Below are 14,675 nucleotides of genomic sequence, written 5' to 3'. Positions count from 1 at the left end.
TCTTCTTTCTTCAGATCCTGACGGGAAACCCGTAGATCAAACGTACTATCGGTCAATGATCGAGTCCCTAATGTATCTTATCGCTAGTCGCCCTGACATCATGTTCGCAGTCTATCAGTGTGCCTGTTTCCAGGCAAATCGTAAACTCTCTCATTTAATTGCTGTTAAACGAATTTTTAGATATCTGAAAAGGCAACCGAAGCTCAGTTTTTGGTATCCCAAGAATTCAGAATTTGATCTGTATACTTTTGCTGACAGCAATTATGGAGGTGATGATATTGACAGGAAATCAATGTCTGCTGGATGTCAATTTTTGGGGGATCGGTTCATTTCATGGCAATGCAAGAAACAACAAACGGTGTCCACGAGCACTGCTGAAGCTGAATATGTTGCTGCTTCTGCCTTGTTCTCAGGTCATATGGATGCAACATCAACTGCTGAACTACGGTTTGGAATTTCTTAATACTCCTTATTTTTTGTGATAATAATGCTGCAATTGCCATTGTTAAAAACCTCGTTCAACATTCTAAAACCAAGCACATCGATATCAAAATTCATTTTATTCTTGACTGTTACGACCGGAAGTTAATTCATCTTGAACAGGTCCACATTGATAATAATGTGGCGGACCTATTTACGAAACCGATCGGAACAGCGAGATTCAATGTGCTTGTAGGGTTTCTTAAGATGTTACGTTTTGAAGACTGAGTTCTTTTGAGGTTAAATTTTATACATAAATATTTTCTGATTTTTTCTTAATTTCTGTACAAATTTAGGGGGAGAAAAAGAAAACGACAAAAAGAGTGTGTGTGCGTTCTTAAAAAAATTAATTAAACATTTGTTTTGTTCTGTTACTTAAAATTACATCGGTTACTCAAGTTTAACGGGCATATCTCATATGTTTGGTCCCGTTATTAACTCTTGATTCACGGGATAGCCATTAACCTTAGAACAGAAAGTGATCGGGGCGACTAAACATATAAAAATTTTTAAGTTATTTCATTCTTTCACTGAAAATTATATCGGCCACCTAAGTTTGAGGGGCATATATTATTATGTGTTTGGTCCTATTGTCTACCTGTAGACACATGTGATAGCCATTCACCTGAAAACTAAAGGTGACTAGGGTGACTGAATTTAAAATTATCTTCGAAGTAATCATCTGGGAAGTGATATTATTATTCAGCTAAAGCTCATTGAAAGCTTAAAATTCTTTCAAATGAAAATTGATTCCAACCTTTGAGAAATGATAGATGAATTGATTATGTGTGCCTAACGTGTGAAGTTATTAAGCTAAAAAGGCTTTTGAGCAGTCATTGATATGTATGATAGCTTTACATGATAAGTAAAAGTTTGAAGTGATATAAACTAAATCTACTAAACTTATTATGGAGAGTCATTTTGAAGATGTTTGCATGTCCCTAGATACATCTCTTCGAATGATAGGCAGAAAAGCAATTACTCAGTCGTACACAAGCCCGTTAGTGTCTTGATCACCAAAATACTATATTTAAAAAAACATAATAAAAAAAAATTTATATATATGAAATTGTAGCAATTTAAATTTGTTTTTAAAGCTTAAAGTGGCACCAGGGAACTACAGGAGTGGGGCATACAAATAAGTCCTAAACACCCTGAATGTAAGGCTTGTAAGTCCGAATGGCATATAAGTCCAATGTTCAACCTTAAAGCTTAAAATTATTTTTGTATAGAGAAATTCTTTTGATCAAGCGCTAGGGGGTGGAGTCAAATTGGGGTGATCTGGGAAAAGCCAAATAAGCTTTGAGAAGAGATAGGGGGCATCATAGGTCCATAAGTGATGTCTATATAAGCTTTATGTCTAATTGAATCTAAGCATATCACTGGCACAATGAAAGTCATGCTAAGTTTCTAATTACCTGCTATCAACCTTTTCACTATGTCATAATAATGCTGAAAATGAATCATTGTGAAAGTATTTTAATCAATATGATCTCATGTTCGGATCTTTTCTTAAAAGGGGATGGGTGTTTTCAAACAGTTGAAATTTGATCCCAAAATTTGATAAATCTGCTAGACATGTAAATTATTTTTGTTTTGAGTTAGTTTTATTGTGATTTTTTTTATTTTTATTTTTACCTCATGTGTACTCATGTCGAAACAGATGTCCTTAAGACTGCTGGTCTTGATTTGTGGGCCAGTCTCTTGGTCCATCGGGTGTTTTTGTCCTTGGCCTGATCCATTGGCCCAACGAACTCCACAGATGTGAGTTCTCGGCTCAAGATAACTATTCTCGGTCTACACGTGTTCTCAGTCTGTATGTGTTCTCGTTACATGTTGATGTAACCTGGAAGTTTAAAAGGCACTCATTGCACATTATTAATCATTCTTGAAATTTGCATCTTCCAAAATCTTCCAAGATCTTTTGAAATCATAACTATCTATTCATCCATCTTTTCATGTCTTCTACTAAGTTCTTTTGGAAAAATCATTGAGAAAGGTAAGTAAAATTAACCGATATCTATCTTTGATTCTTGGGTATGACGGTTTTGAAGTAACAATGGCTCAATCGATTTGCGATTATGATCTGTCTTTTCGATTTCTTTTTGAAGTTACTGATTTTTTTTTTGAGTTGTTGAATGTAGATGCAGGTTTGGTCATCAATGGTGATTGGTAGAATGGTGAAGACGAAGGGTCATGTTTATGTGTTCTTGATGGATGTTGACCGAAATCTCTTAGTCAACCAGAGATTCCCGTGGTCAACTGACATTTCAAGGGACTCACGATCAAACCTTGATCGGTATTTTGTTTGCTCAATCAAAATTACATCATATTCGATGTTTCTGAATTGATCGAACCTAAGATTTTCAACTGCTTTCATTAACCAACCTCATGAACATCTACTTCTATTGGCAAGTAGCATGACCTATGCTGGATTACTAGCCGGGGTTACTATTACCGGAATAAAGGCACTAAATAAGACACTCAACTTCCAACTGTCTATTTAGAAGCCACAATATATATGCCGGGGGGGGGGGGGAAGAATTGGATGTATGGGAGCATATTAAACGTCTACGGTTGAAATTTTTAGAGTAGCTGGAATCAAGCAATAAACCAAGGGGGAGAATGTTGGGTAGTAGTTTATGGTTTATGCTTTGTCGGGTTGGGCTTAGTTGGGCTTTTATATGTAAACCGAGATCAATTGATCTCGGTGGGCTTTTAGTTTGTTTTGGGCCTAGTTGGTAGTCTATATATAGAACGTATGTTAACGAAGTTAGGGTTGTTCGTTCAAGTGTATTATTCACCCGTGTAAGTTGTTGAGGGCTTAACCACCCGACGTATAATATACGTGTGTTTTGAAGCTTGTTCATTGTTTTACGTGTGTTCTTGTTTGTTTCTTAGAATCAGCTTGGTGATTAGTTTCCGTCTAATCATTGAGTATCTTGATATCACATTAAAAGATCCGTCACGGGACTTACAATGAGACCCAACCCGATTACCTGAAACCATATACTAATACACCCTAGCCATATACTTGAAAGTTAGTTTTATTTGACTCTTGTCTAGCAACACTTCATTATTGTCGGTTTTTTTCATCAAAATGAGCTTTTCCTTGACATATATTATATAATATATTTTTTTTTATCTTGTGAAGTGTGAATTTATTTTTAGGGATTTATATTATAGTGAAATTTAAAAAAATATATATAGATATTCCAATAATTTACGGTGATAATATGTTTATAACTTGTCATATTTTAATTTATTGTTATTTGTTAAAACAAAATTTTACAATGAAAAATAGAATGGAATGAATGCTTTTAGCCTTATAACTTTAGCCCATGCAGGTAGTTTAGTTTTTTTTAAGTTTTATTACCTAAATTTCAAGCATTTATTTTTTAACCACTCAACTTAAGGAAATCATTGTTTTTTCAACTTTTATAACAAAGCTTTGAGCCATACAACTTGAGCCACCAAGCTGTTCTCACAAAAGTTTTAATCTTTCAAATTTGCCAACAAAATTTTTAACACTTTTACATTAAAACTTTTAGACTTTCAATTTTGGTCACGAAATTTTTATCGTGACAAATCAAAATGATACTGACAAAATTCCTATTGCGTCTTCATCACAACGCATGGTAGCTTTCTAACACGTAGCGTATTTTGTGCGCTCCGTCGCAATGCATGATAGAAGTATTTGTTTATATTAAAACGAAAGTGGAAAATAGAAAGTGATGAAGACTTCCAAACTCTCTTTTTGATATCTAATAATAATAATAATGATAAAAGGAAAATGGAAAAGAACGTGAAAAGTAGGATTAATAGGAGCAGGGAAGGGTACGATTTGGACAGCAAGGTGAAAAGAGAATCACCCACATAAGCAGGGGGTTTTTGAAACTTGTAATAGGCTGAAGTAATCAATAATCGCAGGTGGACCACGCTACGCTACCACCCGCTTTTCTTTTTCCTCTGTAAGCATTCCAATTTATGGTCTAATAAATAACATGTAGAATAAAAATATCAGTAAATGAGTTTTATAAATATTATATTTAGATTTACTCAACTTTAACTAGTTAGGAAAGTTTGACAACAGTAAAACAATTTAAAAAAAAAAACAAACGTAAATGATCATGTAGTTGTCTTGTTGAAACAAAAGATTCGGTCATTGACACTAGAGTTCTGTATCAGCGCATGAAGAAGTGCAACTCAAACCCAAATGATATACATGAAGTGCCCAAGTAATATATTGTTGTTACAAAGTCTGAGTTTCGGGGTATAGACGTATTCTAAAGTCTAAGCTTTGATGATAAAGGGGTAGTCGGAGCCTGAGCTTCAAAGGTATGCATTCTGATGTTCGAGTTGGGATGTTACCCCTTAAATATTTTATTAAAAGGTTTAAATAACTATAATGGTACTGTAACATAAAATGCTTTTAAAGTATACTTTTAAATAAACTTATCACTTTTATATAAAATAAATAAATAAAGTGCATTTGCTTGGATTACCAAATCAGCATGTTAAAATGAAATGAGAATCTTAATTTCCATATGATTATATTTACTAACATATAAAAATAATTTTTTTATTTAATTCCATAAAAACATTTTAATTTTATAAAAATCAAGTTAAAAAAACTAATAAAATGATATGAAATATGCGGGTGTTGAAGCTCTGCGTCTGATCCACAGCCTCTTTTGGCATGTTTTTAAGTAATGTGATGTCCAAATTTCATGATATTATTTTCAAAATGAGAATTTTGGATTAGTAAAGATTTTACTTAAAATTTTCGTGGATTTTTAAGTATTTTATTATAATGTTATTATTTTAGATTTGATTTTCCTATGATTTATTATAACCGATTTATATGTTTTGGTTATAGTTATATGTATGAGTGACTGAATTAACTGAAGGATGTTAAAACAACCTTTATACATCAATAAATAGTATATTATATGTGAAAAGATTATGTGATAATTTTTATAATAATATATTAGTTGTCTTCTACGTTATTCAAGCTGGTTTCTTGCTATGTCATTTTAGTCGTTCTAAGAAAGCTTGTCTTCTATTATTGAAAGAATTGATAAGATTTTATTTTATTAAAGATTGTGGTTGTCAAATGCCTAGGATTGACGTGTTACTAGGTGAACCTATGTGTTACTGTGTGTCGTGTTCATCTCGTGCACTGAAAGTCATGCTCATACCGTATTTTTAGATGTATGAAAATGATCAGCGAATCAATAGTTAGAATTAAAGAAAAAAATTGCTACGAATGATAACTTGAAAAGTTCAAGAGTAAACTTAATTTCATATCTAGAAATGCATACTTAGTGTGAAAGTTACAACAAAACAATTAAGTTTAAATTTTAACAATTTCCATCCATAAAATGCAAATATGAACCTTTTAAAAAGGTTTTAAGCCGAATATCTAAGCAGGAGTAGCCTCTACATCACATGTGATAGAGGAGAGGTTTGTTTCCCTCACGTCCTCTCCTAATCCTACTAATAACTTACAACTATCAGTTAAATCATACCATAAGCTAACAAGATAATACAATTATCAAACGAATTATGCTTGGATTAACCTTTTTTAATAAACAAACTGTGTTGGTCGATAAAAACCTTTTAATGCACATGCAATGTTTGTGTCGTGTCAAGAATTGTCTAGCACTTTTCAAAAATTAATTTTATTTATTTGAATCCACCCACATTCAAAGCTCGTGGTTAAGATGTTTAACCAAATCATATAGTCTTTTCAGTAACAAAATTAACCAAACCAATTTATAATCCAAAAAGAAAACAAAACAAAATTTCAAGAACCAATAGGGTGTCACAAACTGGCCCAATGGCGGCTTTGTGGCTCCAAAATTCTCATTTGTTATCATTAGTAATTGGTTAGCTATAAATAAAAATCCAAAAATTGAATGTTCAATCTTTTTTATTTTTTGTAAACATTATTTTATTGAACAACTAATATATTTTCCACCAATGTCTCAAATAAGACTAAAACCACAATTATTTGGTTGAATGTCATGCACCTTTACCAGTTAAACTAAGCTAATGGTTATAACCATTTAATTGGAGGTTCGATCTAGGTTCTGTTTTTAATTTTTTTTTCCGACGTCGATTATATTAAAAAAAAATGTCCCTACTAGAAACAAAAGGAATTCCACACCAAAACGTGCATAGCTAGCAAGGGTTCGTTTTACCAATAACTAAAATGAACCAACCATATGAAGAAAACCTTCAATTTACTTAATACATATTGTTTTTCAATAAACTAAATAATAATAATAATAATAATAATAATAACTCAATAATTATTAAAACAAATTGATCATGGTTTATGACTTGTCCACGTATATGAGCAACTAGTCTATAACAAATAAGAAGAAAAGAATTAAATACACAAACTTAAAACAGCAAATTAATTAATTAATTAAACTAGGTAGTACAAAAAGTAACAGTAAAGTAATGATAGTAAGTTAGTAACACAGATTCACTTATTCACCTATGTAGTTCTTTTTTAGAAACCAACTTGTTTTTATGGTTCCTATCTTTGCCACAACATTTTCTGACACTTAAAGATCGAGCCAACAAATTAGTCGCAACTTTAGCTCGTAGGGAGGGGGCACGACTACATATAATCATAAATGGAGATAATTGCAATATATTGGTAATTACTTCATGTTTAAAGAATAAAGAAACAAAACATTAAAAAACAACTTAAAATTATGAAATTCCAATACACTTCTTGATTAATAAGTGTTTGGTGTGTAAATGAGTTAGATAACTTATTAGACAACAATGAGACTTTTAACTAAACTTTTAAAATGTTAGCATGCAAAAGCATGAAATACAGATTTATGCTTAAGTTGGTTACTTGGTTATTAAATAACCTGTAGACATCTTGGAGGACCCGATAATCGGTAACGCGAATGCCAATGTAACATTGTAGACCGAAGTCTCCGGGAAGTTTCACGTCATCATGGGTGTGGCATCGCATCGCAACGTTGATACGCTTAGTTCAAAATATCGTAAAATATGAACCAGGGTGTCTGAGTTTTGATATATTTTAAAAGAAATTTCATAAGGTTTAGAGTGCATATCTCATGAAATATCCCAAATTAAAAACTAAAAAAACCCCAAATGTCCATCACCTATCCAACAAAAAAGTTGTATAAAGAAATCGGATTAATATCGAAGTTTTCTTTAGGTTCTTAATATATTATGAATAAATAAAAAAATGTATACGTCAATCATAATAACTATTGTTTTTCTCATATGATAATATAGGAAAAATTCTGGTTGGATGATTGAGCATACAATAAATTATTCACACCAGACAAAATTGATCTTTAATTTGTGTTATTTGTACGTCATGCAATATTAAATTTAGTGTTTTAAGAAAAGTTATATTTCAAAACCTTATGTCATGTGTCGTATAATAGTTATGCTATCGATCACTTTTATTAATGTAAGATGATCTATTTGTGATTTCAACCCTTCTTTATTTTTATATTTTTTCAAAGCAAATTTCTGTTAGTTTATAAAACTCGAATCCATAACCTCTCGAAATTTTGACTGATTCAGTATTAATCATTAAAATAAAATAAGCCATCAATAAAGCCAATATAATCAATAATACATCGGTTAATGTATACTTTGCATGAAGATGGGTTTTTTTTTTTTATTTACTTTTAAAACATTCGTTGGAGTATATACAACTATACAAGGCTCAAGGAAGCCATACGTAAAACAACGACCGTCTAGCATAGATAATGTCTTATTATTATTAAAACATTTTTTTTTATATTTTTTCCTTTGCTACAAGGAAAACGGACAAGAAATGATATAAAAATGAAGACGTGGACGAAAGAATATTACTGAACAAACTAATATTCGTATATATTATTTGTTAACAAAATTATATATAAAGTACATGAATTTTGTTTCTATGTTGCGAAATAAACGTTATGGAAAGAACAAACATTCACGAGGCTTGGAACTATCACTATTTTGCTTCATAATGGGTGGCATGTTTTCCTTGTTTGACAATTTATCAATCATTTTTACATTTCTATGGTGTTAATATTCATATATTATTTTATCTAATGTCATTTGTCAACACGAATGAAAACGGGCCAAAAGAAATATCCGAAATCAGATGTTATTAACATGTTTTGAGCATATTAATCTAAGTGAAATAAAAAAGTTACAATACGTCACGTCCTTTAGTAAAAAAGACATTATAGAACGGATGATCTTTGAAAAGCTCCACCTTATGTATTTTAACGAAATAATTGATTTTCGGTTGTAAAATCGGATGTTAGTATGTTACATATTACCATCTTACTGCTTACACGTCTTCTATTATTATTTGGCTTTAAGTTTTATATTTTAGGATATTGATTTTGTTAATTTGGTAGAGAAAACCAAGTAAAGAGACAAAAAAACAAAAAAGGAACATAGGATCCCGATAAACCCTCACACACTATATCCTCAATATCATCGACATTACTTTTTGTTTCTAATGAAAAAACAAGACATTAATCACCCTATTTGAGATTCTTGGGTTGACAATTCTTTTTTTATTTATAAGCGTTACTTTAAAACATCTATGAGTTTATGATTTACTGTCGTAACTTACTATGATTTTATATGAGTTGAATGCCATGTTTTTTATGCAATATAAGTTTAAGAGCATAATATATATAACTAATTCTTACAATAATAAGTGTCTCTCTTTTTATGTAAGAGATTTTGAGTTCATGCATGTTTAAAGTATTATGTATGTTTCTTTTCTTTTCATGTCGAGCATGTGGATCTAATGGCAAACCATGTACTTTTTTCATCTGGATTATAATATTTTCTCAACAGCTGAAGTTATAACTCTTTTTCCTCATAAGGCTGAATCAAGACTCGTGTTCACCTACGCTATTCCTTGGGTGTCCCCAGCAAGCCATACCTCTCACCAAAAGAAGCGGATCAAAAGATAAATTCATAGCGCCATGTCGTCTTTTTCTTTAAAAGAAGCGGATCAAAAGATAATTTCAAGTTTATCTACTAAACTAAATCACTATTCTGTTGCCTTCTATTGAAAAAGAAATAACTAAATGGCTATACTTAAAAAGAAAGATATAGACGATTTTTTTTTCAAATAGTGGTTGAACACCTAACAGTTGATTGAAAGAAAAAAAAAAGATTTAACTACCTCATAGTACATAAATTTTGATTTTATTACTTACCAACTATTTACATGGGTCAATATCTTAAAACGTCTAGGATCAAACAAAATTTGATTGTAAACGTAATATACAAATTTGAAACTGCCCTATGCAGATCAAAGCCATCTGAACCATATGGTACAAATAGTCCTGCATGCCTAGTAGCTCTTTCATTAACTTTTTTTTTTCAGCAAGTTGGCTTCCATTTTTGTACATAGTGATAAAATTAAAAAGTTTGGTAAGATATATTGTTTTCTATAAACTGAAACAAACAAAGTAAACTTCTATTTTGAAAATTTATATATATATATATATATATATATATATATATATATATATATATATATATATATATATATATATATATATATATATATTTATCTGCCTTAATACTAATTTGCTGGCAATAGTTGTACATGTTTTCCCCTGTTGTTTTAAGACAATCTGTATCAATATATAACCTATAAGAACTACATAAGAATAAAACGTTTTCATTGTCTTCAAATTTCATGAGTTTGTTTAAAGAAGGCTCATTTTCATAACATTACTGATTTGCTTCTATATATTTTTGTTAGAATTATAAGCATGCCACTGTTAACACTACTAGCTTTATAGAGTACTCAGAAAGTCAAAAATATATATTGCTTCGTCTGTGTTAAACCCTATTTGTTTATTTTAAATCAACGAAAAACAACATGAGTAACAAATTAATGCGAAAATTTTAAATTTTTGCAAAGATAAATATATCCTTTGTTCCGTTTTCCATTCTTTATTAATATTAAAAATAAAAAACAAAAAATCAGACGATAAAATTGAATATTTCTTTATGAATCAATATTTATCATATTCGGTATTACACCAAACTAAATTGATACTTGGCCTAATTAAAAATATAAATAGAGAGAACCTTTCAAAACTCAATAGCTCTACTATCCTTTTTTATTTATTTATTTATTTACATAAAACGTATAACGTCATGCAAAAGTTAATTCAGTAATTATTTAAACCTAAGAATTTATAAACACAATATTGGGATTAAAACCAAAGCAAACCACACTTTACATGGTGCTAATACGACATGATGAACAACAACCTTATCGGGCTTGTGGGCACAAAACATTTTCAAGATATGAATTGCTCTTCTTTTAAATGAGCTAATTAGTTAGAAGACGAGTTATAGAAACAATTAGAAGGATCAATCCCATAAAATGTGTCGTGTTTCATTGACTTAATAACCGTGTTGGGTTAGATAGAAACTAGAATCATTATCGTGCATCCTTTGTCTAGCAGCAATCATCATAAACGTTCATGTGATAAGGAGGTACGCCTTTTCGAAACATTAGCCTTTGTAGTTGCGGTATCAAAAGTGGCATTTTCCTAGGTTTAATATTTATGTATCCAATTCAACAAGATATTAAATTTATACGTGCTCATAGACATAGTTGTGACGGGTGTGAGTGGGTTTAAGGTTGGATTGTCCAATTAGTGATAAAAGGCCTGATTTTTTTCTAGTAGAGGCCCAACACTAAATACCACAATAAGTGAAGTAGTGAACACTTTAATATTTAGCCCATGAGCATTGCTTATGGGACTAAATGGGCCCTTTTAAGTTTCACACCTTAGGGCTAGTTTATATGGACCTTACCGGCTCTTAAAACTATAAGGGTATTGATACCGATTCCACGGCTTTACTCAAATGACTCAAGAACAATTGATCATAATCGAAATAACCCGAACCAAAATACTCGGTAGACAAGCTTCACGCTTAAAACTCTTTAATCAAATATCATAAACAACCAACTAAGCAAGAATCCTAATAACCCTGCTTATACTAAACAAGAAAAGATAAACTAGGAATTTGAAATTTAAACAAATAATAAAAAGATAACTAGATATAACTTTTAAATAATATGCCACCGTATCATACTCCCCCTCTTCGAAAAAATTCGTCCTCGAGTTTTGCCTTCTGCATAAGTTTTTTCTTCAAATCCAAGCCACGTAGATCAAATGGAACATCGATCCGCTTCTTTTCAATAATGACCACAACCCGCTCAAACAAGTTAACCTGATGGATTGCCATGCGTGGTTCCATATCTTTACCTCCCGGGTCAAATGGAGCATTGGGCTATCTCTTGCTTGCTTTCCACTTAACACCAATTAAATTTAAAAGAAATACACTGGTAAAAATGAAGGTCCAAAGTTATAACTATTTCTTAAATTTACAAAAGCTGAGTAAAGTTGAGGGGGTAATGCTGTAACTATTTATAGGCATATTTTTAATAGAAAAGTTTGTCTTTATCTTACATGCTATATAGTGTGTGCATTATACATTATAAGTTGTAAATTACTTAAAAATGAGGTGTCTTAATTTGCCCATGACTTATGTATTATATATAGTATAGATATAGATAAAAGAAAAATAAGAAAATATATAAACCTGCCAAATACATGAGTAAAAATGAGGTGTAAAAGTTGTAACAATTTCTTAATTTACAAAAGGTTAGTAAAGTTTAAGGGTCAATTTTGTAACTATTTTCTAACAAATTTAATTTACGTAAAACATATTTTGTAGTTGACAACTTTGCCCCTATGCTACATGCTTTATAGGGTGTACATAAAGCTTTGAATATTGTAAATTACTTAAAAACCCTGTGTCTTAATTTGCCCATGAGTGCTACATTATTATATATATTATAGATGGATGGTCGTGCGATGCGGCGGGGAACGAAAATTCTAGTAATCATGTAAAAATTACGGATGTTCAAGGTTCGTTTAAAACCTTAAAAACGTTTAAACCGATCATCACTTTTGGTCAGCTGGTTTCAGAATGTTCAAACCATAGCAAACGGTTAGGTTTATGCTCTATACTTAAAATTCGCCATATAAAACCGGGCCGGTCGGTAAACTTATTATTGAAGCTCAATGTGTGAAACCAAACCATTAGTAACGATTCAGTTTGAATTTTCAACGATTCAGTTTCGTTTTTCAACGAAATAATATGAACCGACAGTTTGACTTATTACTTAACTTAGAAGCTGTTAAAACCAAATTGCGAACACCCATACGTAACATACTAATTTTAATTGGAATAAACTATAGCAATACCAAACCCAAATTAAAGACAATAAAATGCTCATTTTTATGGTGTAATTTTCTTAAAAGAATATTAACATATGAAAAAGTTACGGCCGCTGAAAAATCATGGGTGGGAAGTTGGTTAACAATTAAATTTAAAAGAAATACACTGGTAAAGATGAAGGTCCAAAGTTATAACTATTTCTTAAATTTACAAAAGCTGAGTAAAGTTGAGGGGGTAATGCTGTAACTATTTATAGGCATATTTTTTAATAGAAAAGTTTGTCCTTATCTTACATGCTATATAGTGTGTGCATTATACATTATAAGTTGTAAATTACTTAAAAATGAGGTGTCTTAATTTGCCCATGACTTATGTATTATATATAGTATTGATATATATACATATATATGTGTGTGTGTGTGAGTGATGAGGAAAGAGAGGCCCACCACCATTCCTTCCGCACCGGTCGTCCAGACGGCCCTTCTCCCCTCCGCGCCCCCACCAACAACGCCCTACGACGGTGTTCCACACCCTCTAAAAACGCCCATAGCATATAATCTTAGGTTTTTTCTTTTTAATTCTTTTCTATCTCCATGTTGTGATAGCCCAGGCCCACAGATTTTATGTTTATGCTTTCTTTCTTTTTTCTGACGGTTATGAGGCCACAAGATTGAATATTATCTCAATCAAACTTATATGTCACATGTGCATAAATCATTTCTTTCTTTCTAAAGTCATATTATTATACTATTAATTTAAAGATTAACTCTTCAATAGCCCATGCATCGAAACCGATCTTTTCTTCGACTCCAAATCATGCTCGTAAATTTCTTCAATTAATATCGTTAATAATCAATGACCTGAAACAAAAATTACGCTTAAAGTATCGTTGTTCGCACAATAATCTGAATAAAAACTATAAAATAATACAAATATATACATGATTTATACCCGACCATCGGAATCCAATCTTATTTGTGTTCAATATATAGCATTTATGTATAACAATTGTATATTTCTTGTAATAGTGGCATATTTGCTAAAAGATAAGTTTAAGATTGCTGAAAGTTACTATTTTACATCACACTTTTGTAAATTACTTTTAAGTAATGATTATTAGGAATGCTGGTTTTAATTTATTTAACGTTTCTTCACGTTAATAATATATTGGTGTATGGTAGATCAACTATAAATATGTTGTCACTTAAACATAAAGTAAACCGATTTTATACTCGTATATATATGTTACCTTGTAAGTGTTTACTTATTAATTTCATGTTCCATTATTACAGATGGAAACTGCAATATCGATTGAGGATGTTTATACATAATTAAAAATATATATAGCTCTTTCTGGTCTTACTTGCTTTTAGGAATGCACTTAATGGTCGTGTTTGTTTAATATATTATTTTGACCGGTCATATTTATGTTTGATGCTATTTGAATTTCATTTGAGATGAGTAATAATAACTTTTGTTGTGAATGAATTATGGATTGCAGTGAGGCAACTCCACCACCGGCTGAAAAGATTAAAGTAGATGGTAATGATGAATTGTTGGCTCTGCCATATGAAGTTCTGTTCTCTGCTTCTGCTGATGGTAAGTATCTAATTTGATTCACTTCTTTTTTGATTGTTTTGAGTTAATTTTCGCTTCACCTAATAATCATTTATGCACATCTTTGTACAGTTATAACATTTTTCTGTATGCCGATTCCTCATAAATCAAGTAGCTTCTACAAAAACTTGTTATAAATATCAAGTTATTAACGACAATGAAGGGATCAACATGGTTTTGGATATCCTCTGAATAGGTCAAAACAGTCTTTTTCAGTAGCAGGCCAACATCATCACGGTAATTGATTCTAATTTACTTTCTTTACCTTGCCGTCT

The sequence above is a fragment of the Bidens hawaiensis genome, unplaced genomic scaffold (genome assembly GCF_021521415.1).
Source record: "Bidens hawaiensis isolate Kalapana, Puna unplaced genomic scaffold, B.hawaiensis_p1.1 tig00014829_1, whole genome shotgun sequence".
In the NCBI taxonomy this organism is placed as follows: domain Eukaryota; kingdom Viridiplantae; phylum Streptophyta; class Magnoliopsida; order Asterales; family Asteraceae; genus Bidens; species Bidens hawaiensis.
Note: the sequence above shows the minus strand (reverse complement) of the source record.